Here is a 25,609-nt window from a genome sequence, read left to right as displayed (position 1 = left end):
GGCCTTGCCAAAACGCCCCTCTGTCAAACAACTCCACAGCATGCCAGGAGTGTGTGTGTGTGTGTGTGTGTGTGAGTGTGAGAGTGTGTGTGTGTGTGTGTGTGTGTGTGTGTGTGTGTGAGAGTGTGTGTGTGTGTGTGTGTGTGTGTGTGTGTGTGTGTATGTGTGTGTGTGCTTACAGCTAACCGCCGGCAGCACAGAGACAGGGGTGTGTTACCTGCCAGCATACTGACCTAGTAGAAATGGAGAGAGAGAGAGAGAGAGAGAGAGAGAGAGAGAGAGAGAGAGTGGCGAGGAGAAGGATGCGGGCGTGGAGGGGGGGGGGGGGGGGGGGGCGTCTCTGGGAGAGGACTTCAAACGGCCACGTAAAAAGTGTCTCATGAAAAACGTCTTGGGGCAACACAACACAACACAATGCACTATACACTATTCTTTTCAGCCATGCCAGAAATGTGTCGTTGCGTTGAAGCGCGGGGTGTGCCTGCCTGGCTGCCTGCGTGCGACTATACACTAACTATGTGTGTGTGTGTGTGTGTGTGAGACGCTTTGATGTGACCATCTGCTGGAGGTCTTTTTACTCACCTATCAGAGAGGCACTGCTTCACTAATAAGTCTGCCCCACTTTTGGTACAAACCCCATTCACGAGCTGGAGGCACGCACGCACACTAACACCGACACACCGACAAGGTGTATGGATATCAGATTTAATGCGTGTGTGTGTGTGTGTGTGTGTGGTACTCGCATCCAAATGACTGTAAACGCAAGGTATCAGAGGAGCAGACGCCTCGAGGTGTAAAAACACACAATGTTCCACGTACAGCAGAGATCCAGACAGCCATCATCATGTCAGCCTCTATCCTCCACCCTCCACCCCCCAGACGAGGGGAACACAGCAGCCAGGGCGTGACAGCCTGCTGGGCCCAGGCTGATTCACTATAGCCCGGGGACAGCATGGCCATCTCACACCATCCACACTGGGGGATTTACAGCCCAGGCCCAGGATGAAGGTTGCTGGGTTTTAGATGGAGCATACTTTAATAGGGGCCTGAACTGAACTCCAGTTAGAGTAGGGGAGGGAGGAAGCTCAGTGAAACAATACTTCTTGTATATTCAGCGAACATGATACTTGTTTCTTATTCTGACATTTTTTTGGACACAGCCGAAGATTCTTTGTTTGCAAAAGATCCTCAAGAAACCTCGAGAAGGGCATTAAAGTCATAATGCAACTTTTTTCATAGAAATAAATATAGGTTATGCTACTCTCTATCGTCTATCATACCATACCATAGTGATTCGACCTATAGCCAGGCCATGATAGGTTTTACATTTGCTGTTGTAAACACCTATGACAGGGAGGGGAAAAAACTGAAGTGATGCATTTATGGAAAGCAACAACAGTGTTTGGAACGAATATAAAAGGAACATGAGAAAACGTAAACATCACATCTTATTACAGTATATTGGGCGAGTGACTTGAGTATGAAACACCAAAAATAAATGACTGCTTGTCACCACAGGTGGCGCCAAAATTGAGGAAAAACAATAATCTTATGGATTTTCTCTTTAAAGACATGTATAACTGATATAACAGCTATCCATTTAGTCTGATACTGACCTGATACTTTGTTGTTCTTTACTGTATATACATAAGTGAGTGGATTTTAGGAGTGCAAGCTAAACTCAGGATAATGACACAATCTCTCTAAAGGCTGCTCCTTTCTTCGGTACAGGATAGGCTTTTGTTGCTGCGACTCTGGGAGTCAGGCGAGCTGAGTCTGGGAGTCAGGCGAGCTGACTCTGGGAGTCAGGCGAGCTGAGTCTGGGAGTCAGGCGAGCTGAGTGGGAGTCAGGCGAGCTGAGTCTGGGAGTCAGGCGAGCTGAGTCTGGGAGTCAGGCGAGCTGCCTCTGGGAGTCAGGCGAGCTGCCTTCCTGTTGTAAATTCCCCCTCATGCAGCGGTTTCCTGCTCAGAGGACCACAGCTATGGAGATGGATGCCCAAAGAAACAGCTCTCCAAACTCACAGTCGACCAAAGAGTTTTCTGAGCTTCGAGGCTTAAGTTAAGCAGACACGACAACCAGTTCGCTTTTTGGAGAAAGAATACTACAAATATGAGCCCCAAAAATACCAGAAAACATATTTCAGTTACCAAATGACATCACTCCAATCTTACAAAACATATTTTGGGGCATTCGACAGGAAACCTGAATATAATTCATCTCAAAATATTTCTGTAATGTTTTTTTTTTCTTGTTCAAATTTCAAATCCACTGATGAATCACATGAGAAAGTTCAACTATTCACTTCCAAGGGGGAGAGCGCTGACCTCTCATCTGGTGCTTTATTTACTGCCGGTGGGTGGAAGTGTGAAATATCAATGGAATGAAGTACAGCCCAGCCCAGCCCAGTAGAGCACAGTACAGTAGAGTAGAGTACAGCACTGTGCAGTACAGTACAGTACGAGTCTCCAAACACACAGGAAGCTGGGAGAAAGTGTGTCAAATGGGAGGTGAGAGGAGGGGAGGGGTGAAAGCGTGGAGGCCGGCTCAGACTGACGGGGAGGCCAGGAATGTGACCTTGCACAAACACAGTGACTCCTGTACTGTGGATGTATGGAGGGGAGGCAGCACAAACACAGTGACTCCTGTACTGTGGATGTATGGAGGGGAGGCAGCACAAACACAGTGACTCCTGTACTGTGGATGCATGGAGGGGAGGCAGCACAAACACAGTGACTCCTGTACTGTGGATGCATGGAGGGGAGGCAGCACAAACACAGTGACTCCTGTACTGTGGATGCATGGAGGGGAGGCAGCACAAACACAGTGACTCCTGTACTGTGGATGTATGGAGGGGAGGCAGCACAAACACAGTGACTCCTGTACTGTGGATGTATGGAGGGGAGGCAGCAAAAGAAGATGAGGCAGACTCAATCAAAGAGCAGGAAGAAGACGAAGCAGCCAAACACACATCAGTCAGGGGTTCTTATTGACTTGGCTTGGGGCTCAGGGAGCTTCATTACATCTGTCAGCTAGCACCTGATGGGGAGCCTAGTCCTCAAAAAGGCCACGCAGCTTCGTGGAGGGGGGTGGGGGGGCAGTACGGGGGGAAAGCATGCTATTGGTCCGTCGTCGGGCAGCTGCGTGACTGGACAGGTGACCTGTCAATCACTCCCAAAACTATCGTTTATTTTACTTTATTCTCTTCTTTTATTCTTTTATTTTCCTGTCAACCATTTTATGTGAAGCACTTTGAATTGCCTCTGTGTATGAAATGTGTTATACAAATAAACTTGACTTGACTCTAAATAGGTGAGTTATATACCCCCCCCCCCCCCCCCGTACAGTTGTCATGAAAGGTGAAATTAGCTATAGAGACCAAAACCTATTTTTCTTTTTTTAACTAGGCTCTAAACTTTTTTTTTTTTTAACTAGGCTCTAAACTTGTTTATTTATGCTGTAAAGTCGGGCATTTTAACATGGGGGTGAATGGGGATTGACTCCCTTTTGGAGCCAAGCCTCAAGTGGGCATTCGAGGAACTGCAGTTTTCTGGCACTTCCGCATCGGCTTCATCTGTCCAGTCTGAGCCCGAGGCTGCCGCTCGGGGGAAAGTGGGTCGCAAACGAGAGAAAAGCAAATGACTCTGTCTGAATTGTGGCCCGTCTGACCGGGACACGGCGGGACAGCCTCCCAATTAAGTGGAAATTGATGTGGAAATGTGCCTATTTTGAGGACTGGAGATGCGCTTTGTTGGAGCAAAGAGGCGTCTATAACAAGCTCAGTCACAAGTTGTGTGGATGACCTAGTTAGTCCCGGATTATCTTGTCTGACAACAACAAAAATCCTCTCGATATTTTTTTTCCATTAACTGATCTGATGAAACTACAGCTGATGCCACCTGGCTGCATCTGACTTCAGGACATATAAAACCATAATATCCATTATGAAATATAAAAACCTCAGAAATTGTCCTTGTTGATCTTTGATTCCATTCAACATTTTGATTCAACAAATGCTTGAAATGATGGAATCCCAAAGTGGGCTCCATTAGAAACCACTGAGTCATTCGGCTACACAAGAGTTGTACTGTTTCTCTGGAGCTTCAGACACACACACACACACACACACACACACACACACACACACACACACACACACACACACACACACACACACACACACACACACACACACACACACACACACACACACACACACACACAGACACACACACACAGACACACACACACACACACACCGACACACACACACACACACACACACGCACACACACACACACACACACACACACACACACACACACACACACACACACACACACACACACACACACACACACACACACACACACACGCAGAAGGGGCTTTTCATGACGGCATATTGGGATCCCCAGTGCTCAATACACTCAGTCGTCATTTTATCATCCGAAAATGAAAGTGAAGCACAGCCACAGCCAGGTGTGTGTAAAATTAAATTTCAATTCCGAGAAGAGACAGACGGCGAGGGAAGAGGAAACCCCGCGAGTAAAAGAGAAAAGATCGACAGACAGAGAAGAAACGATGAGAAATTATTCAACAGTGTGAGGTCATCACAGAAAGTAACCTTCAGAACCTAACGAAAGCTCACCCCACTAGGGCTGTGCGATGTGCGTGGTTCTCAAACTTCTTCAGGTCAAGGACCCCTAAACTGACACAAATTCAGACCCCCACTTGATAAGATTTTGTCCCAGGCCCATCTGATAAGATTTCTGCTTTTAGATGTTTTATTACACAAAGTGTATGATGAAACCCATGACCAAAATAGTCATACATTCTGTCATTGTGATCCTACTTATGAATGGAATTATAGTGAAAATAAATTATTACGCTTTTTGCTGGGACCCCCCAACCCCCAAGGGTCCACGGCCCCCACTTTGAGAGCCACTGCCCTATAGGGTGCTAAACCTCTTCCTGTTCTCTCCCCTGCCTCCATAGTTTACAACGGGCCGGCCATGCTAAGTGGTGCACGTCTCCTATTAGCCTATGAGGCTGTGTGTCCAGGTGAAAGGTGTGTGAGGCTGTGCGTCCAGGTGAAAGGTGTGTGAGGCTGTGTGTCCAGGTGAAAGGTATATGAGGATGTGTGTCCAGGTGAAAGGTGTGTGAGGCTGTGTGTCCAGGTGAAAGGTGTGTGAGGCTGTGTGTCCAGGTGAAAGGTATATGAGGATGTGTGTCCAGGTGAAAGGTGTGTGAGGCTGTGCGTCCAGGTGAAAGGTGTGTGAGGCTATGTGTCCAGGTGAAAGGCCTATGAGGCTGTGTCCAGGTGAAAGGTGTATGAGGTTGTGTGTCCAGGTGAAAGGTGTATGAGGTTGTGTGTCCAGGTGAAAGGTGTATGAGGCTGTGTGTCCAGGTGAAAGGTCTATGAGGCTGTGTGTCCAGGTGAAAGGTGTGTGAGGCTGTGTGTCCAGGTGAAAGGTCTATGAGGCTGTGTGTCCAGGTGAAAGGTGTGTGAGGCTGTGTGTCCAGGTGAAAGGTGTGTGAGGCTGTGTGTCCAGGTGAAAGGTCTATGAGGCTGTGTGTCCAGGTGAAAGGTCGGCCTGTAAGCCTCTTGCTGGGTGGATGCCCATCATTGTGCTCTGTTTATATATTCCCACTGGTTTATATTTAGATCAGGAAGGCGCTCCCAACGTGGTGCCTCTAACCTCCTCAGCTACAATCAAGGAGGAAAAAGAGAGACAGGGCTTCATTCTCGGAACCAGGAATCTGAAGCTATGGCGGCGTTGACAAGCTCACAGGCTTGGGACAATGAAAGAGACACAGAGAGAGAGAGAGAGAGAGAGAGGGGGGGAGAGACAGAGATAGTATGAGAGAGAGTGGAGAGAGAGAGAGAAAGGGAGGGAGAGAGGATCATGTCTGTTAAACAATCAATTATCTACATTCTTTTGTTCCATGTGCATGAGTGGAACTGTCAATCACTTCCTCCCTACCAGTGCCATGTGCAGTCAGGATCAGTCAGACAATCTGTTATGAACTGTCAATCACTCCCTCCCTACCCTACCAGTCAGGATCAGTCAGACAATCTGTTATGAGTATGCAAACATTGCAATGGAGGACTGCCAAGACATTGATCTGAAATGTTGTATAACATTGAAAGACGTTTTGGGTCTACAGGAGTGGGGAGATGTTGGAGCGATTATAACATTGAAACACATTTTGGGTCTACAGGAGTGCGGAGATGTTGGAGCGATTATAACATTGAAACACGTTTTGGGTCTACAGGAGTGGGGAGATGTTGGAGTGATTATAACATTGAAAGACGTTTTGGGTCTACAGGAGTGGGGAGATGGTGGAGAGATGTCAACTAGAGGGAAAAGGCATCAGGAAAAAGGCACAGGCTGACAGACATCATCATCACCAAAGATGTTCTGCAAAGAAACTGAACCAGTGACACAATGCTAAAATAATGGCCAGCATCATCAACACCTATGAAATATTTGAGGATCACATACAAAATCGGCCAAATCTTTCATCCAGAACAGATTAGAAGAGTGACACATTATACCAACTGTATTCTGTCTTTGGTCTCTTGCCTCTTTATCGGCTTTTCTTTTTGCCGATCATAACAGGCAAAGCTGTCAACTTCCTGCAGGACAGGATGTGAGGTCACAGAGCTAAACAAGCTGCCTCTGAAGATAAGCACTGCCCGTTTCGCACTGTTGTCTTTTTTTTTATATAAAATCACATTTGCTTCCATCTACATTCTTTCTTATTGTGAGTGTGTTTCTGTTGATACTTTTACTATGATGATGATTATGATTAGAAGCCTTAATGTATTAGTAAGGCAATACTGCTGTGAGCAAAAGACACAACACTCGGGGTCCAGGGCTATGTTTCACATTGACATTAATATCCTGCTTAAAAAATAGGACAAATAGCTAAACTTGCATCCATTCACATTTATGTATCCGTGTCATTTGGATCAAACTTTAAGCTCTTGTTCCCCGGCTATAACCTGTCTTCTTTAATTGAAAAATTATTGGCAATTATTATTGATTTGTGTCAATATACACAATGATCCTGGCTGCTCTCTGCTGCAGCTCCTCAGTTAGAAACGACAGTATCTTTGTTTGTTATGTGTATTGCTTTGATTGATTGGAATTTTACAGAAATAAATAGATGATCTATGACTATGAATGGCTATGTGACTTCCAAAATCATTTGGAATAGCATTAATTATTTATGAATTTGCTGAAACAATTCCATGAAAAAGATCCAGTAGACTTGTATGGTGGAAGTTGATTTAAGATGCTTCCGGATGGTTTTTCTTCGGTATAGTATTATGACTAATGCTATGCTGCGTGACTTGTTCTGATGCCAGACAAAACAATGGCAGTCAATGTTTCAAACAACAGAAAGATCTGATTGGTGATTTCATCTGGTCCAATTTCACTTCACCGAAAAAACAATGCTGATTTATTTTCGCACATGATCTCACACATATCCAAAACTTTCATTCATTCATTTAGGTTGACAGTTATTGAGAGTTGATTTGAGTTAAGTTGTGGACCAGTGATGTCATTCATACACAAATGACATCACTGGTCGACAACTTAACTCAAATCAACTCTCAATAGCAGTCAAACTAAATGAATGCCTAACAAACAGTTTATAGCTTCCGGGTATGCCCTTACAGAGAAAAAACACATGAGGTTCACATGTGTCCATGTTTCACCACGTGTCCACAATGTGGTGAAACATGTGGACACATGTTCAATTTCACATGGGAAGCGTGTGGTTTTGGAATATTTTCACAAGTCTAAAACATCTTATAACATGTTTTGCCACATGTTGTATAGCAACATGTTTTCCACATGTGGAAAACAACATTTACATGGGTTTCAACATTTACATGGGTTACACATGTAATCACATAGGTTTCACATGTAATCACATGGGAATTTACATGGGTTTCACACAGTTCACATGTGAAAATGTTCCAAAACCACACGCTTCCCATGGGTTTCACATGTGTTCCACATGTTTTCACATGTGAAATTTAACATGTTTTCACATGTGATCACATGTGATCACATGTGATCACATCTGATCACGTGATTTTGCACATGTGAAGTTCTTTTTCTGTAAGGGTGTGGAGATCATGTGTTTTTTTGTAGTTCTCCTTTAAGCTTGATTTCCTCCAAAAACATCTCCTCTGGCACACAATATGAACACGACAACATCACATCATGCACACCATTATGCCACACCTCACACGGGTTATGTCACGAGTTATGTCATTTCTCTCCACTGCTGGGCAGTAAGTAACTTTCCGTTCTGGATATTTTTGAAGGACTTCAAGCTTCCCAGAGCCCTGTGAAGCAGGAAGCCCGTAAAAAAGACCCGCCTCGAAATGACAGGTCTGTCAGTGGTTATTCTGCTCCGTCGCAGCAGACACATCCTCTTTCTGTGTCACTGACTGACCGCTCGCTAAGGTCCAGCCGGCGCTGCGGGGGAGCTCGTCAACCGTGCCGTTACGGAGCCCGGGCTTTTCAGAGAGAGAGAGAAAAAAACAGCCCATCTTGTCGATCACTGTGGGTGCTTCTGTCACCGTGGTGGAGAAGATAGTAAAATGAAGCATGAATGAGCTGTCTGTCTGTCATGCCGGGTGCAGCGGGACAGCCTGCAGGGCATCATGGCATGTGATGTAACACTGTCGCAAATGTGTCATTCTCAGGATGGGGGGCTTCAATGGCGCCGATACAGAGGCTGGCTTTGAAGTGTCACAATGAACACTGAGCTTTGTGCTCCATAGAGTCCCCCCTCCCCCTCCCCCCGCCCCCCACAAAAAAAACCTGCCTGAGCGCCCGCCCTCCCCGCCCACACCCCCGCCCACACTCCCCAAAGTCCTGGGTTCCATCACACAGGCCCAGAGATGGCGGTTACATAACTTGCTTACAGGAAGTCACAGTGATTTTAAATGAGGAAAAATTACCGAGAATGTTTGACCCCTTTGAAGTTGGCACTGTGCGTTTTTACCCCTTGTTAATAAAAAGGTTTAGAGTGGGACTGTTGCCAAAAGGTACCTCACACACAACACACACACACACACACACACACACAACACGCACACACACACACACACAACACGCACACACAACACACACACACACACACACACACACACACACACACACACACACACACACACACACACACAACACGCGCACACACACACACACACACACACACACACACACACACACACACACACACAACACACACACACACACACAACACACACACACAACACACGCTGACAGGCCCTGCACATTTCCCATGAAAGGTTTTCAGCAAGTGGCAGTAATTAGAGAGAGAGAGAGAGAAAGAGAGGGGAGAGAGAGAGAGAGAGAGAGAGAGAGGGAGAGTGAGGACTTCCAGCAGGCTTGGAGGCAGCAGGGGGTCATGTGACAGCCTCCTCCCTGCGTCTAACCTCCTCTCGGTGTTGTTTAGCGGCGGCCGGACGACACAGGGGGGTACTTAATGAACACTGCTCCCCTGCTGCTCGTCTGACAGGAGCTCTGTCCAGCCAGAGTCTCCTGATGTGATGACCCTGTGCACTACGGGCCCTGCAGACTGAGTCTCCTGATGTGATGACCCTGTGCACTACGGGCCCTGCAGACTGAGTCTCCTGATGTGATGACCCTGTGCACTACGGGCCCTGCAGACTGAGTCTCCTGATGTGATGACCCTGTGCACTACGGGCCCTGCAGACTGAGTCTCCTGATGTGATGACCCTGTGCACTACGGGCCCTGCAGACTGAGTCTCCTGATGTGATGACCCTGTGCACTACGGGCCCTGCAGACTGAGTCTCCTGATGTGATGACCCTGTGCACTACGGGCCCTGCAGACTGAGTCTCCTGATGTGATGACCCTGTGCACTACGGGCCCTGCAGACAGAGTCTCCTGATGTGATGACCCTGTGCACTACGGGCCCTGCAGACAGAGTCTCCTGATGTGATGACCCTGTGCACTACGGGCCCTGCAGACTCCAGCCAGAGTCTCCTGATGTGATGACCCTGTGCACTACGGGCCCTGCAGACTGAGTCTCCTGATGTGATGACCCTGTGCACTACGGGCCCTGCAGACTGAGTCTCCTGATGTGATGACCCTGTGCACTACGGGCCCTGCAGACTGCGGCCAGAGCCGGAGCCGGAGTGCAGGGAGCAGCAGTCAGCACAGCACAGATTGAGCTGCTTGGTCAGATACACTCATAACAGCGTGTAGGAAGTGGCAGATGTGGCAAACCGTGCAGAATGACGACATAATGCATCAATACAACAGAGGCTATATTCAACAGCACTGCATGATATTGGACAAAACTGACAATGCGATTTAAGAAATTTACCACGAGAGGAAGGGGGTTGTGGCCACATTTACCACTGGTACAGGGTTGTGGCACGAGGTGAAGCCGAGTGCCACAAACCCTGTACCAGTGGTAAATGTGGCCACAACCCCCTTCCTCGAGTGGTAAATTTCTTTTCTACAATAGCTACCACATAATATAAAAAATACACAATTGTAACATTCAATTCATTTATTTACAATCATTACTGGTTTCAGAATACATTTATCCTTCCGCCACAGAATATAGTTCCATACACAAGATCAATGATTGCACTAAACATTTAGTTGCCTTTGAGCCAAAAAACAACTAACCTATTCCTTAACGGGATTCACGTTCTTTGTTCACTTCACCTTCATCTTCATCTAACCACTGCTCAAAACTCAATCCACCCAGTAAATCAAACGTTACTACGAAATCGGACATTTCCTTGTTAGAGATTTGTAGACTGACAGGCTAACAGTGGGCGGAGTCAGCACAGGTGTTCTTCATTCATCAGGGAGCGGAGTGATACTGCGGTTGGAGCCGAACTGTAGATTGTTGGCCTATTTACCACTGTTGCTAGCCAATCAGAATCCAGTATTCACTCATGCTGTTGTAGAAATATGTTTTTCCCGCGATATAAATTGCGATATGGAAAAAATACAGGAATTTTCTCCAAATGATTGGAGATAAATAGCTCTCTATCAAGCCTTGCCCCTTTAAGAAGGTGGCCTATTGCAGTGATCCTCACTATTTCTTCGATGAGAGCCGCACTGGCAGGACAAAGTCAATAGGAGAGCCACTTTTACCGCAAAACACCAAAAGCCACCCCAACCAAGCACATCTGCCTACCATTTTTTTGTTTTATTGTTTTCCACACACACACACACACACACACACACACACACACACACACACACACACACACACACACACACACACACACACACACACACACACACACACACACCTATACCAGTTTCCCCTAGAAAATCTTTCAGGTCTGGAGGGATTTCGAAACGTACCCCGACCGCAACGGTGGGGGCCGTCGCTGGCGACGCTAAAGTTTTAGCTAACCTGTTCACATCTATGTTCGCAATGGCATCCCAAGTATCATCATACTATTATGGCGTGCGATGCGAACAGTTGTATTATGGGATGTGCGTTTCCCAGGCAACGACACACGTTGACACGTTTCGGAACAGCGCTGCACGCTGGCACAATACTCCTAAAAGCAAAATGCTTATTGTTTTGAATGATTTGGCACCTTCTATTACTGTCAAGTGTCAACACCAGTATTGTTGTATTGTAATAATATGCCATAAAGGTTTATTGAAATTTTGGGGAGAGCAGGGCAGAGGGAAAAAAAAAAGAAAAAAGAAAATGCAATTTCTTAGAGCCGCCAACTAAAGCTTCGAGAGCCGCCAGCGTCTCGCGAGCTGCGCAATGAGGAACTAGGGCCTATTGGGTAACCTGCGCAGGTGACATAGTAATAGGTGACAAACCCTTAAACAGACTTCTCTTGTACAGTATTTATGGAAAATGAGAATGTGCCAATATTCCATTTGTATCAAGCAGCAAAAAAATGGTAGCATGACGTGTTTGAGTTAATTTGCCTTACTTGACATTGCACGTCCTGCGATGTGACTATTGCTGCATGTGCACATTGTGATGACGATGCTGAAACGATATATTATGCAGCCTGTGGAGACCATGAGGATTGATGCGGTCAGGGCTTATGAGAGCACAAATACAACAGAAAATGTCTCTGTATTTTTAGACTGAATGGCGATCCACGACATATACAGTATCTCTGTATTTATAAGATACTGTTATATCTGTTATATATATAATGTTAGTCAAAGCCACATGTGAGATGTCACAAGTATGTACACAATGATTATCTTTGATAAATAATCCTCAGTAATGTGGATAATAATGACTAAGACAAACAGTCCGGTAAGTTCAGAAAATGACATCACTTTACTATCATTTTAAAAACCAGGAAAAGACAACACTTATGCCATATCACGATACAATATCCAAAATCTACGATGATATCTAGTCTCATATCACGATATCCATATATCGACATATTGCCCAGCCCTGAGATTTTGCATTTTAGCCATCAGAAGTACTGACTAGGCACACACATGTAGAAAAAATCTTCTTATATCAGCAACATGACAAGCAACCAGTAAGTGGGCTGTGGTGAAAAAGGTGAATCAACCAGATGGTGATAGAGACGTAAGGGCTGAGGTGAAAAGGTGAGTGAATGGGGCTGAGAAGTTTGGGGGATCTGACAAGCAAGACACACAGTCTGGCTGTTATCTCGGAGAGGCGACGGGCTCGCTGGGTCAGCAGATGAGTCTACGCTCTTATCTAGACTTGCATTGTGCTGTCCTCAGAGAGCCGGTCCTCCTCCACTACACCACTCCACTAGTGTTAGGAACACTATCAGATAGACATGGGAGGGAACGCATGAGCTCTTTGCATCACACCAGACCAAAGCAATAGAAACATACGGTAATAAGGATGAGAAGAAGAAAAGAAGAAGAACGTACCTGCTTTCTCTCTCTCGGGAAGGGTGGAGGTGCTCTGCCAAAGAGAAGAGAGAGATGTAGTAGTTTAGATGGAGCTTCATCGTGAGAAGCCAAAGACACTTTATCTATCAAACTAAATACACATTCAACACTGCATCTGTGTCATGGAATGTAACAGAGATAAACCACAGATTAGCAAACGTGTTTATTCCACGTTATGATAGCTACCGGGAGATTAGTACGTTCGTAAAGTGTGTGTGTGTGTGTGTGTGTGTGTGTGTGTGTGCGCCTGCGTGCATGTGTGTGTCTGGAGTCCAGTTGGCCTCCTTGTCTTGCGTGTAATGCTCAACACTAGATTATATTGTGCCATGTTTCATAAAGGCAATGGAGCCTATAGTGAGGTTTTGATGAACACACACAGGCAAAACCTGGCATTTGGACAGAGACAATCGCAAAAACACAACACATGCACGCACGCACGCACGCACGCACGCACGCACGCACGCACGCACGCACGCACGCACGCACGCACGCACGCACACACACACACACACACACACACACACACACACACACACACACACACACACACACACACACACACACACACACACACACACACACACACACACACACACACACACACACACACACACACACACACACACACACACAAGAGATAGAGCCCACCAAGCAAACTGGCTCTCCTCTGACCCAATGTGCACTCAACGCTCATGAAGGTAATCTGGAGACATTTCTGATGAAATCACAATACTGCTGAATTTCCCTTTTCCTTATCGCCTTCTTTGTTGTTGTTTAGAAAATACAATTTTTTATTTTATTTTTTATTTTATTTATATTTTTTTTGGTAAAAAATAGAGCAGTCATGTATGATTTCAGTAGGTAAATGAATGAGTGTGTGTGTGTGTGTGTGTGTGTGTGTGTGTGTGTGTGTGTGTGTGTGGGTGTTCTTGTACAACTACCTTAGTGATGACCAATTTGAGTTTTCTACGTGGGAAGTGAGGACATTTTGGCCGGTCGTCACTTTCTCACACAACTTCAAAGAGCTGTTTGAAGGTTAAGACTTGGTTTTAAGGTTTAGGTTAGAGTTGGCTTTAGGTTAGGCTTAGGGTTAGGCATTTAGTCGTGATGGTTAAGGTTAGGGGCTTGGGAATGCATTATGTCAATGAATGTCCCCACTGAGCTTGCTATACTGGCCCTGTGTGTGTGTGTGTGTGTGTGTGTGTGTGTGTGTGTGTGTGTGTGTGTGTGTGTGTGTGTGTGTGTGTGTGCGCGCGCGTGCGTGCGTGCGCGTGTGTGTGTGTGTGTGTGTGTGTCTGTATGTCTGTCTGTCAGTCTGTGGAGGGCAGTGGTCACTGGAATGCAGAGGTCTTTCTTGCCTCTGACTTTTGACCTTTGACCTTGGCTGACCTCTAAACCCTGACCTGTTTTAATCCACACTCCCCTGCAATGGATCACAGCTAGAAAAAAAAGAGAGGAGGAGTCTCTCAACATAATGTATACACAGTTATTTTCTCCATATCGCCTACCTCTCCCTCTGTTATCCCTATGCAGACATCCTCCTCTCCTCTCAGGCCTGGTAGCCCCCCTCTGTCCCATGCTGTGCCTACTTGAAAGTCCACTCTTTGGCACCTAGACCACAAATCAGATCCAGCTGAGCCACAACGTCAGCGAGTCAGTGTCAGCTCCGTTTCTCACCTCGGATTAAACGTACAGTCGTCTGGAAGCAGGCCAGAGCAGCGTATTTGCATGTCTCCTGCTTGCCAAACTCATTGTTATATAAGTGATTGCCTGGCCTTAGACCTGGCTTGTAAGCAGAGTGAAATCTTAATCTGACAACTCAATATTTTCTCCCACAAAAAAGGAATGGGACAGAGTATACCAGGAGAGAGACAAGCAGGGATTTAATTGAACGCTAAGCTTCTTTGATTGGTTAGAGGAGATCCAAAGATCTTTCACTGTCAATTCATTTTGAACAAAGCCGGGGTGGCATTATTTAAAGGCCATGTGTGGATCCATGTTGTTGTTTGCCGTTTTATTTCATTTTTTTTTATTATTCCCACAGATAATTAACCGCAACTGAACTCATTATTCTCAACTGGAACAACTCTGGCTCTTATCGTTATCGCTCTCTCTGCTGACACAGCCCCTGCTGACACATAGCTGAATGCAACAAGTTAACGCCCTCTCTGTGGGGGGGGTGTTGAAAGCCATTCTGGGAAATATATGAAATCACTAAGTTGAGTATAGAAGAACCAGATGAGTTTTAAGGGGAAGTGGGTACAATAGTAAGGTCAACTACAACACTTCATCACACGCACAAAAAACATCAGGCTTTGTTCAGTTGACATTCGGATCTATAGAAAAAAATATAGAAAAAAATGATCAATAATACCTCTTTGGAGGAATTATGAAGGACGTAGAGCTCATGGGAATTGTTCCTTCCCTGATCTGATCCACTCTATCTGTGGCATGATCTGATCTACACTATCTGTGGCATGATCTGATCCACTCTATCTGTGGCCTGATCTGATCCACACTATCTGTGGCATGCAGGAATTTAAGATAAGAGCACGCATTTCATTATTGATCATTTTGACTCCGCCCCCCCCCCACCAGCATAGCCTGGTAGACACCATCCTGATAACGTGACCTCACATTCTCCTATCAGCCTGGACCTCCAGCCGCCCACACAGTGATTTCAGTGGGTGAAAGTGTACTGGCCTTGACAGACAACTCCTTCAGCCAATCAGCATCGTGAAACATCTAGTCCAAATCCAACCAGAAGAACGACGAAAATGTCTTTCCCGCTGAGAAACTCTGCTGGTGCATACCCTTGTTCTTGTTTAATTGCCTTGAGCCTATGCAATAACTGCACTTATGGCTGTTTACTCTGCTAACGCTAACGTTAGCGCTATTCGAGAGACTCCATAACGGTTTTGCCAGCGGCGGTCCCTGTGTAGCGAAGCTTGTTGGCTCGCTGGAGGCAAAGCGTTTGGGCTTGCCTCGTGAAGTGTGCTGGATCGTGGATGAGAGCTCACGCGCTCTGATCGGTCAGAATCACGGAGATGGAGATAGGGACCGACTTGTCGGTCCTGGGACTCGGTTGAAATACCACTGGGATGACTGGGTGTAAGGCAATCAGGCGCCAGGGCCTGGCCGGTTGGAAGATGGCCAGGATTCAGTTCGGGTCCGGATTTAGTTGTGCTAATGGTTGACATCGTGAAGGAAAGGTAAGAAGGAAGGGAGGAGCTTGTATATATCACAACATTTGGTGTATGACATCACGTCATTGGTGAGGTCACAACGCCCGAGGAGGTATGACATCATCGATGGCCCCGTAAAGTCCCATCTGCCATCACAGTCGGCCTAGATCGCCTTGGTCGCCGATGACCTCACAGGTGAACTCTTCATTGTCAACGTCAATGACCTCACAGGTGAACTCTTCATTGTCAACGTCATCATTGTCGTCGTTGATGATGTCATCATCATTACGTCGTTGGGGCGTCGGTCCGTGAGCATCGACTGCCCCTGGAACAGGCCTGACCGTGGGCCATTGTAGGCCGTTTTTACACCCTGATTGGCCAGTTACATTGTGCATTACAGCGCCGAGATGCTCACAAGTCATTTTTTGGAAGACCATTGCCGTTTCTCAATACCAAGAATGCATTCTTGTTCTTGTGTTCTTGGGGAGAACGTTCTTGCTAGTCGTTCTTGGAAGAATGAACTTGCTAGGTCACAAGCACACATGACGCCTGTTGGCAGTTTGAGACGATGCGTTCTTGGGGGTATTGCGCAATACCAGCGCAGAGGCCGCCTGCAGTACTACACAAATAAAAAGCTCAGCTGATGTAGATGCAGCCAATTGTGCTCTGGACCTTTTTGCCATTTTTCACCATAAATGTTCATAAAGTGGCACTTATTGAAACCTACTACCCTGCTTGTAGGCATCAAAAGTCATCAGAAATTAATTTAGTGATGAAATAAAACTTTAAATTGTAAAAAACGTCCCGGAGCTTATGGCGTCTTCTCTGCTGCGTTCTGCCTCTGCTTATGCCGAAATGCATGCTGGGATATCTGCCTTGCCAAGTTGACACAAGTCACCACCCAGAGCATCCTCGGTAAAGTGGGCGTGTCGAGAACACATCCGGGAATTTTAAGCGTTCTTGGTGAAATGTGAACTTTGTATTGGAACAGTACTTGGGCTGCGACTGATGACGTTTCACAGGGACACAAGAACGCAAGAACACACAAGAACGCTTATTGAGAAACGGCCCAAGTCAAGTCTCAAGTCTCTTATGGATGAATGTTCTATCATCTGTGGCCATCCGGTCTGCTTAGAACACTGCAAAGCTAAAACTAAGGAATTCAAAGTACTGTATTATCCTCACTTCTATTAAAATACAGTATTGGCATTGATTAGTTGACATTATTATTATTATTAGATGTTAATGCGCCAAAATTAATAAAATAACAAATTGCTCACAAGTCCCAAATCTCAAGTAGAGATTTCAAGTCGCGACTCAAGTCCAAGTCTGAAGTTCAAGTCCCCATCTCTGCCACAGCGCAGGTCACATTCTAATTCATGAAAATTCAGTCTCTGCCTTTATCCCATCCATGGGGGCAAGTGGGCAGCTTGTCAAACTACTAACGAGATAGCCCACCTGGGCAGTATAGGCACTGAAGACATGGGGGAGACACGCCCTCAGCGCCAGAGTCCCAGGCGGGAATCGAACCCAGGACCTTCTTGCCTGTGTGAGGCGATGCCAGAAAACAGAGTGAATCACTGAGAAACCAAAAATGCGAATGTCTTTCACCTCTTGAGCAGTACGAGAGCTCTCATACTGAATAGATGACCGACCACAAGTCATGGCAGCTAGCCTGAATACTGAACACAATGCCCTGGCCTCATGTGCTGTTTGCTTTAGCTAACGTGGCGCTGATGAAGGCCGGCGTCTTGTCTTGGTCCCAATCTGTCTAACAACGCTCTCGCACAAGCCAGCGGTCGTGCTGGCTGCACACAGCCGTACCTCTCCAAGACCTTATCTTCCTCCATCTGTAGTGGTGGGTCTGCCATGGTGTGTGTGTGTGTGTGTGTGTGTGTGTGTGTGTGTGTGTGTACACATGTGTGTGTGTGTGTGTGTGTGTGTGTGTGTGTGCGCGTGTGTGTGTGTGTGTGTGTGTGCGCGCGCGCGCGCGCAGGGATGCATCATGTGTGGCCAGAAAGTCAGGACAGCGTTTAATCACTCCCATGGCTCACTTTTCAGCCATATAAATAGTGGGTAAATGTCCCTCTGTGGACACCATAGCTATACAATTTATTGCTAAATAATGACCCCAAAACACACCGGGGTAGAAACCGCAGCCTTGGACTCCCCCTCGCTCCGCCATTGCTAAATCACTGCCGCAAACAGAACAACAACAGTGAGGCGAAATCACAGCTAGATTTATAGTCTGAGGCTGTTTCAGCTGTTGGCCTGCAGTAACATTAGCTTTGCTTTTTCAGCCACAACAGTGTCCTCGCTGCATTCCCCGCTGTGTGCAGCAGAACACTGTGGACACTGTGAGACTCAGCGCTGTGTGCAGCAGAACACTGTGAGACTCAGCACTGTGTGCAGCAGAACACTGTGGACGCTGTGAGACTCAGCGCTGTGTGCAGCAGAACACTGTGGACACTGTGAGACTCAGCGCTGTGTGCAGCAGAACACTGACACTGTGGACTCTGGCCGGTCTGTTAGGGTGGGGGGAGATTCAAGTTTCAAGATTCAAGTTTGTTGAGTCTCCCAGAAGGGCAATTTGGTTTGCAGCGAGCGTAAAAGAACACATAGCCAGCCATTAGGGGTGTCAAAAATAATCGATTATAAGATGCATCGCGATGCGGACGTGCACGATTCTGCATTGATTCACAAATGCCAAAAATCGATTATTAAAAAAAAAATAATAATAATAATTAACACGTTCACTGCCACTGACGTATTAATACGTCAAAAAAAATCCAGCGGTTCACTGCCATTGACGTATTAATACGTCAAAAAAAAAATCGATTTTTTTTTTTTGATGGTGGGATGTGCATCTAACCCTTTTACATCTCTTATATAAGTATTGGACGTGTACAACGTGTACAACCCATTCCACCGACCCACTAAGTGGCGACAAGGAAGGAGGAAGGCAAGCAAAAAGCAGTGTGACGAAGCCATTCTCATGAAAATGGATTGGCGAAAATGCTTTCGTTTTCGCGCTGATTGCTGGCAGTGCGGGATTGCAAATTTGCATAATAGATCACGGATGGAACACACTTTGAAACACGCAGCATAAATATGACCAGAATCGCAAAAGCTTGATCAAAGCTCTCAACCAAAACTCCAAGAAGCGAGCGAGTCCAACCAGACTTCCTCAAAGAGTGGCCGCTCAGACAGGCACAGCCGCACAGCAGCTGCAAAGCAGTGAGACTGGTGACAAGCTTGTGACACGGCCGCTGGCTGCAGCCAAGAGGAACGCCCACGGAGGGAGGAGTTGGAAGCAGAGGGGAGTTTCCTGCTGTTATGGAGGAAATTACTGTTCAAAACTATTGTTTAGGTCTTACTGATGCCAAAAATGAATGGTTAAAGTGACTGTTCTATCGAATTTCACAAAAAGCCGTTTATCTCTGAATAATTTTTCTCACGCTGAAACCATGCTGTATTCAACTGCTAATGCTTACATAACTACTAACTCTACAAACTAACTCTTTTAGACAGAGAAAGCACACATTCTATTAGTTGTTTTGAGATATTGTGTGTTCACAAAATCTTAGCAGAAAAGAATCCTCGGCTCTTGTAAAATGAGCCAGAATCCTCAAAAAAAAACCTGGCAGAACCTACCTACAGCATTGAAAAAAGGGCTGGCAGTCAATGTGTTAATAATCGAATAAAATATAATGGAAGTACATGCAGTTGTTTATTTGGATCATAATACAATGCAATTCCAAATGCACTTTTATTTTAAAGGTTGCCACACAGTGAGAAAAAAGAAAGTGAGAAAAAAGAAATCATGTATTGGGAAAAAAAGTGATGCATCGATTTAAGATGCATCGAGATGCATCGATAATCGTAATCGAATCGAATCGTAGCCCTCTGAATTGTAATCGAATCGTGATGCCAGTGAAGATTCACAGCCCTAATAGCCATATGCACACGTGATTAAAACAAAACATAAAAGCAAACACAAAGCAGTAGATTAAAATGCACAGCAATTCAAAGTGCAAGTAAAAGTAAACTAAAACAGATAAAAAGTGCAACTAAACAAGCATAAATAATTTAAGGTGCGCATCAGTGCAAAGTTCAAATAGATGCTACGGTGAGGCCAAGAAATTGCCCTGACAGACTCTCAGCGCAACACATTACAAGAGAGATGCTACAATGTATCATCGTATATTGAAACGCAAATAAACCCATAAAACAAGTAAAACAAGAGACATTTCTGCAGGTTAAGATACATACCTCTATAAGGTAGGTTGTTGTGTAACAAAATAACTGAAAGACAGACTGAAAAGCGAGTCCCAAGTCAACTGAACAGCAGCAACAGTAAAGTGCGTTATATTTTCGCCACTGCAGCATTTCTAGCTCTAATGGAGACAGGCACAAAGGAGTTTTGATATCTGTTTTTCTTAGCCAGAGGGGCACGAAGGCGAGGGCCGATGGAAGCGGGGGGAGGGGAACTGGGGGGAACATCGCGATCCCATGCGCTATGTCCTGCCGGTGAAATCGCTCGCTGTCAGGTGAAAAGAAGTGGCTGGCGATTGCACATGTATCAGAGGAAGTTTGTGCTAATCCACAGTACAACTCTCCCCCGGATCGGCAGAGGGAGTTGAGCAACGACCGGAGACAGCAGGGGGGGAATTGGCCAAGTACAATTGGGGAAGAAAACTTGATTTAAACTAGAACGATCGCAACGCGGACTTATGCCTCCGCCATTAGTTCATTCTGGAGTCCAAATCGCCATTTGAGGCAAATTGGAAGAGATTCCGTCAAGGCGCTCCTGTGATGTTGCGTTACAGAGCTTGGAAATTGGGTGTGTGAGAGGTCACAGTGACCTTGAACTTTGACCACCAAAATGTAATCAGTTCATCCTTGAGTCCAAGTCGATGTTTGAGACAAGTTTGATTAAATTCCGTCAAGGCATTCCTGAGATATCGCGTTAACAAGCTTGAAAATGGCGTTGGAGAGCTCACCTTGACCTTTGACCTTTGACCAGCAAAATCTAATCAGTTCATCCTTGAGTCCAAGTCGATGTTTGAGACAAGTTTGATTAAATTCCGTCAAGGCATTCCTGAGATATCGCGTTAACAAGCTTGAAAATGGCATTCGAGAGGTCACAGTGACCTTGACCTTTGACCTTTGACCACCAAAATCTAATCAGATCATCCTTGAGTCTAAGTCGATGTTTGAGGCAAATTTGATGAAATTCCGTCCAGGCGTTCCTCAGATATCGCGTTAACAAGCTTGAAAATGGCGTTCGAGAGGTCACAGTGACCTTGACCTTTGACCTTTGACCACCAAAATCTAATCAGATCATCCTTGAGTCTAAGTCGATGTTTGAGGCAAATTTGATGAAATTCCGTCCAGGCGTTCCTCAGATATCGCGTTAACAAGCTTGAAAATGGCGTTCGAGAGGTCACAGTGACCTTGACCTTTGACCTTTGACCACCAAAATCCAATCAGATCATCCTTGGGCCTAAGTGAATGTTTAAGGCGAATCTGATAAAATTTCGTCAAGTTGTTCCTCAGATATCGCGTTAACAAGCTTGAAAATGGCGTTCGAGAGGTCACAGTGACCTTGACCTTTGACCTTGGACCACCAAAATCTAATCAGATCATCCTTGGGCCTAAGTGAATGTTTAAGGCGAATCTGATGAAATTCCGTCCAGGCGTTCCTCAGATATCGCGTTAACAAGCTTGAAAATGGCGTTCGAGAGGTCACAGTGACCTTGACCTTTGACCTTGGACCACCAAAATCTAATCAGATCATCCTTGGGCCTAAGTGAATGTTTAAGGCGAATCTGATGAAATTCCATCAAGGCGTTCCTCAGATATCGCGTTAACAAGCTTGAAAATGGCGTTCGAGAGGTCACAGTGACCTTGACCTTTGACCTTGGACCACCAAAATCTAATCAGATCATCCTTGGGCCTAAGTGAATGTTTAAGGCGAATCTGATGAAATTCCATCAAGGCGTTCCTCAGATATGGCGTTAACAAACATCCGTACGTACGGACGGACGGACGGACGGACATCCGTACGGACGGCCGGCCGTACGTACGTACGTACGGACGGACGGACGGACAACCCGGATCCATAATGCCTTCGGCCTGGCTTCGCCGGCGGAGGCATAAAAACAGAAAAGATAAAAAAACCTCCCATCCATCATTTGGATGTGCCCTAACCCAAACTCCCAGCATGAATGCCCTTGAATAATGGAGTAGATATGGGAGGTCTGTGTGCGGCTTCGTTCGGCACTAGCAAGACGTTTGAGTTCAGCGACGGTGCCGGGCACGCTTCCTGTTGTGTAAACAGCGAGCACACCGAGCGTTCTCTCAACGACCCGTGACGTCACGTTACACTTTCACGTACGTAAAACCTCACCTTCGCACAATGCCCTGTTTTCCCTCACAACAGCCATTAACAGTGGAGGAAATTCAAGCCAGAGAGCGCAGAGCCTTGAACAGCACAGTGAATGAATGGGTACCATAAGTACCAGTGTTTTCCTAGCACCAAGGGTCACATAGTTTCCCTGTGTGTGCCCGACCCGGCCCGGTGCAGGTTGTCCCAGTGTGGGGTCATAAAGGCCGTGTCAGGTGTCCGCTGGGGAGCTGTTGGGCGCACCGCACGCAGGGCGGCAGCTGCCTCATTTACTGCTCTGCTAATTTACTGGAAATGGGGGGATATGGTATGTGTTTGCTTTACGTGTGTGTGTGTGTGTGTGTGTGTGTGTGCGCGTGCGCGAGTGCGTGTGCGAGTGTGTGAGACGCATGTGTGCCTGCGTAACTTCATACACTAATACGTTTTCACGATATTAATGTTGCCCATCAAAAACACAAGTACACATTTTTTTCAATCGAAATATCTGATTTAACATTTTTAATGAATTATCAAAAACTATGATTATTCACACTCCCCGATGATCAGATGATGAACGGCCGAAAAGTTGAATTTCTCCCACTACTTTGATTTCATCGAGCAAAAAGACGATTGGCTACTTCTTAACGAGTACTGAGCAATGCCTTGCTTTTCTTGACACAGCCTGTGATGGCATGCGGCTCTTGCACAACGAAAACCGATCAGTCCCCCCCCCCCCCCCCCCCCTCCCCATGCCTCTGTGGACCCCCCCCCCCCCCCACACACACACACACACACACACACCCCACCAGCCCAGGCCGGCCCACCCCCTCCTGCAGTGCAGCTGCGGCCAGAGTGTGTGTGTGTGTGTGTGTGACCACCCATGGTCCATGCCGGGCCAAGGATTAGGGGGGCTCAGGCTAACCCAAACCTTTTCTCCACCACTTAGCGCAAAATGGCTAAATTGGTGCAGATGGCTTATGGGTCAGGTAAGCTGGCGGCTCCAGCACAGGGATGGAGAAGGTCATTGTGTGTGAGCGAGGGAAACCGAGGGCGTCCGCGTGCGTGTGTGTAATGTGTGTGCATGTGTGCGTGTGCGCGTGTGTGTGTGCGTGTGTGTGTGTGTGTGTGCGTGCGCGTGTGCAAGTCCAGGGCCCCCCGAGAGATGTTATCGGGGGTCTTATTTTGTGCTGTTTGACTGGCACGGACGTGCTCTTTCTGCCCCGCACTTATGAAGGAATTTATTCTCCACGCTCGGTCGGCCCCCGAGTGCACGTGCGCAGGGGGAAACGTGGGAAACCGTTTCATTTGACCTCCTCTCCTTGGGGAAAAGAGCCCCCCCCCCTAGCCCCCTTTCCACAGTCATTTTAATAGTTTCCATGTGTCACAGTTGAAGTGTGTCAACAGGAAGTGATGTCATGACTTGGTGTAATGATGCGTTGGAGCGTTTCCTGTAGTAGAGGCGTATTAGTGTCCAGATGTTTGATTTAACGCCTATTTGAAAGCTCTTGAAGGAATGTTGGGCGACGCTCAAAGAAATATCATCGCTGTACGTCGTTGAGCATACATTTTGTATAATGCCACGCCTTGGAATCATCAGGAGGCCGAATAATTAGTTTGACCGGGGTGTGCATTTGTGTTGGGTAATGTGCTAGGAGGTTAATGATTTAACCAGACAGACAGACAGACAGACACACACACACACACACACACACACACACACACACACGCGTGCACACAAACACACACACACACACACACACGCTGCCAGCTGAGACCTTGTTCTCTCACTCAACCTTGAGTCATGAGATATGTTGTGGATGGAGTGATGTTGATTGAAAAAGAGCGAAGTGGGAGATACACAGACACACACACACACACACACACACACACACACACACACACACACACACACACACACACCTGCACACACACACACACACACACACACACACACACACACACACACACACGCGCGCACACACACACACACACACACACACACACACACACACACACACACACAACACACACACACACACACACACACACACACACACACACACACACACACACACACACACACACACACACACACACACACACACACACACACACACACACACACACACACACACACACACACGTCTGCCCATTGTTTACAAAAGCAAGTCAAAGCAGTGGGCTTCTGGTTTCAGGCGGTGTCTGGTGGGATTTAGTGCCGGGCCCCTGGAGCACAAACTGTGAACTGCGGGCAGGGCTCAGAATCCATCAGCAGACAGGACAATAACTCTTAACTCGTCTGACCGAAACACAAAGCTAACTGACCGTCCCCAAAACTGCACTTCTCACAGTTGTTCTGCCATCTCGCTGCTCTGTGCATTTCAATGGCAATGGTCTTTAGAAGCCAAACGTGACGTCAAACTTCACTAACCTTGAACATGTGAACCTCGCGTGTCTCTTTGCCAAGGGTGGAAGGAACTAGTTATATTCACCCCAGTTACTGTAATTGAGTAGCTTTATTGTGTACTTTTTTGCATTTCTTTGAAGTCAATCATTTTATTTTTACGTATGTTTTTACTGAAGTATTTGCATCCATTACAGAGTACAGATTTTGTAGGCTCTCCATAAGCAGAAGATGCTGGACCATTGTAAGTTGATAAACGTCATTCCCAGTGAACAGTCAATCGGCAAAGAAGTGAAGTAATCTAACTTGACTTTGTGCACTTTATTTTGTCATTTCCAATTGTTCCTTTTACAAGAATCTAGTTTCAAATACTTTAATTGTAGCGATCACATATTATAACAATGTTCTCAGTTCTGAAAAGTTAAATGTACATTTAAAATTAGCTACTTTTTACTGTTACTAGATTTCTACGCCAGCACTTCAGTAAAGGTGCGTTCACACCGACCTATTCAAGTTTTTCGCTGGCATCGAGTTTACATACAAAGTCAATGCAAACGAGCGATTGAGCGTATATTCGCCCGGGCGAAAAATCTCTGGGCGTCCAAGCGACAGAGACAGAGCGATAGGGCGAAAAATTGCTCGTCGCCCGAGATGAAATATCCCAACT

The sequence above is a fragment of the Poromitra crassiceps genome (assembly GCF_964638095.1).
Source record: "Poromitra crassiceps genome assembly, chromosome: 4".
Taxonomy (NCBI): Eukaryota; Metazoa; Chordata; class Actinopteri; order Beryciformes; family Melamphaidae; genus Poromitra; species Poromitra crassiceps.
The sequence above is the reverse complement of the archived record's forward strand: the minus strand, read 5'-3'. Positions refer to the sequence as shown.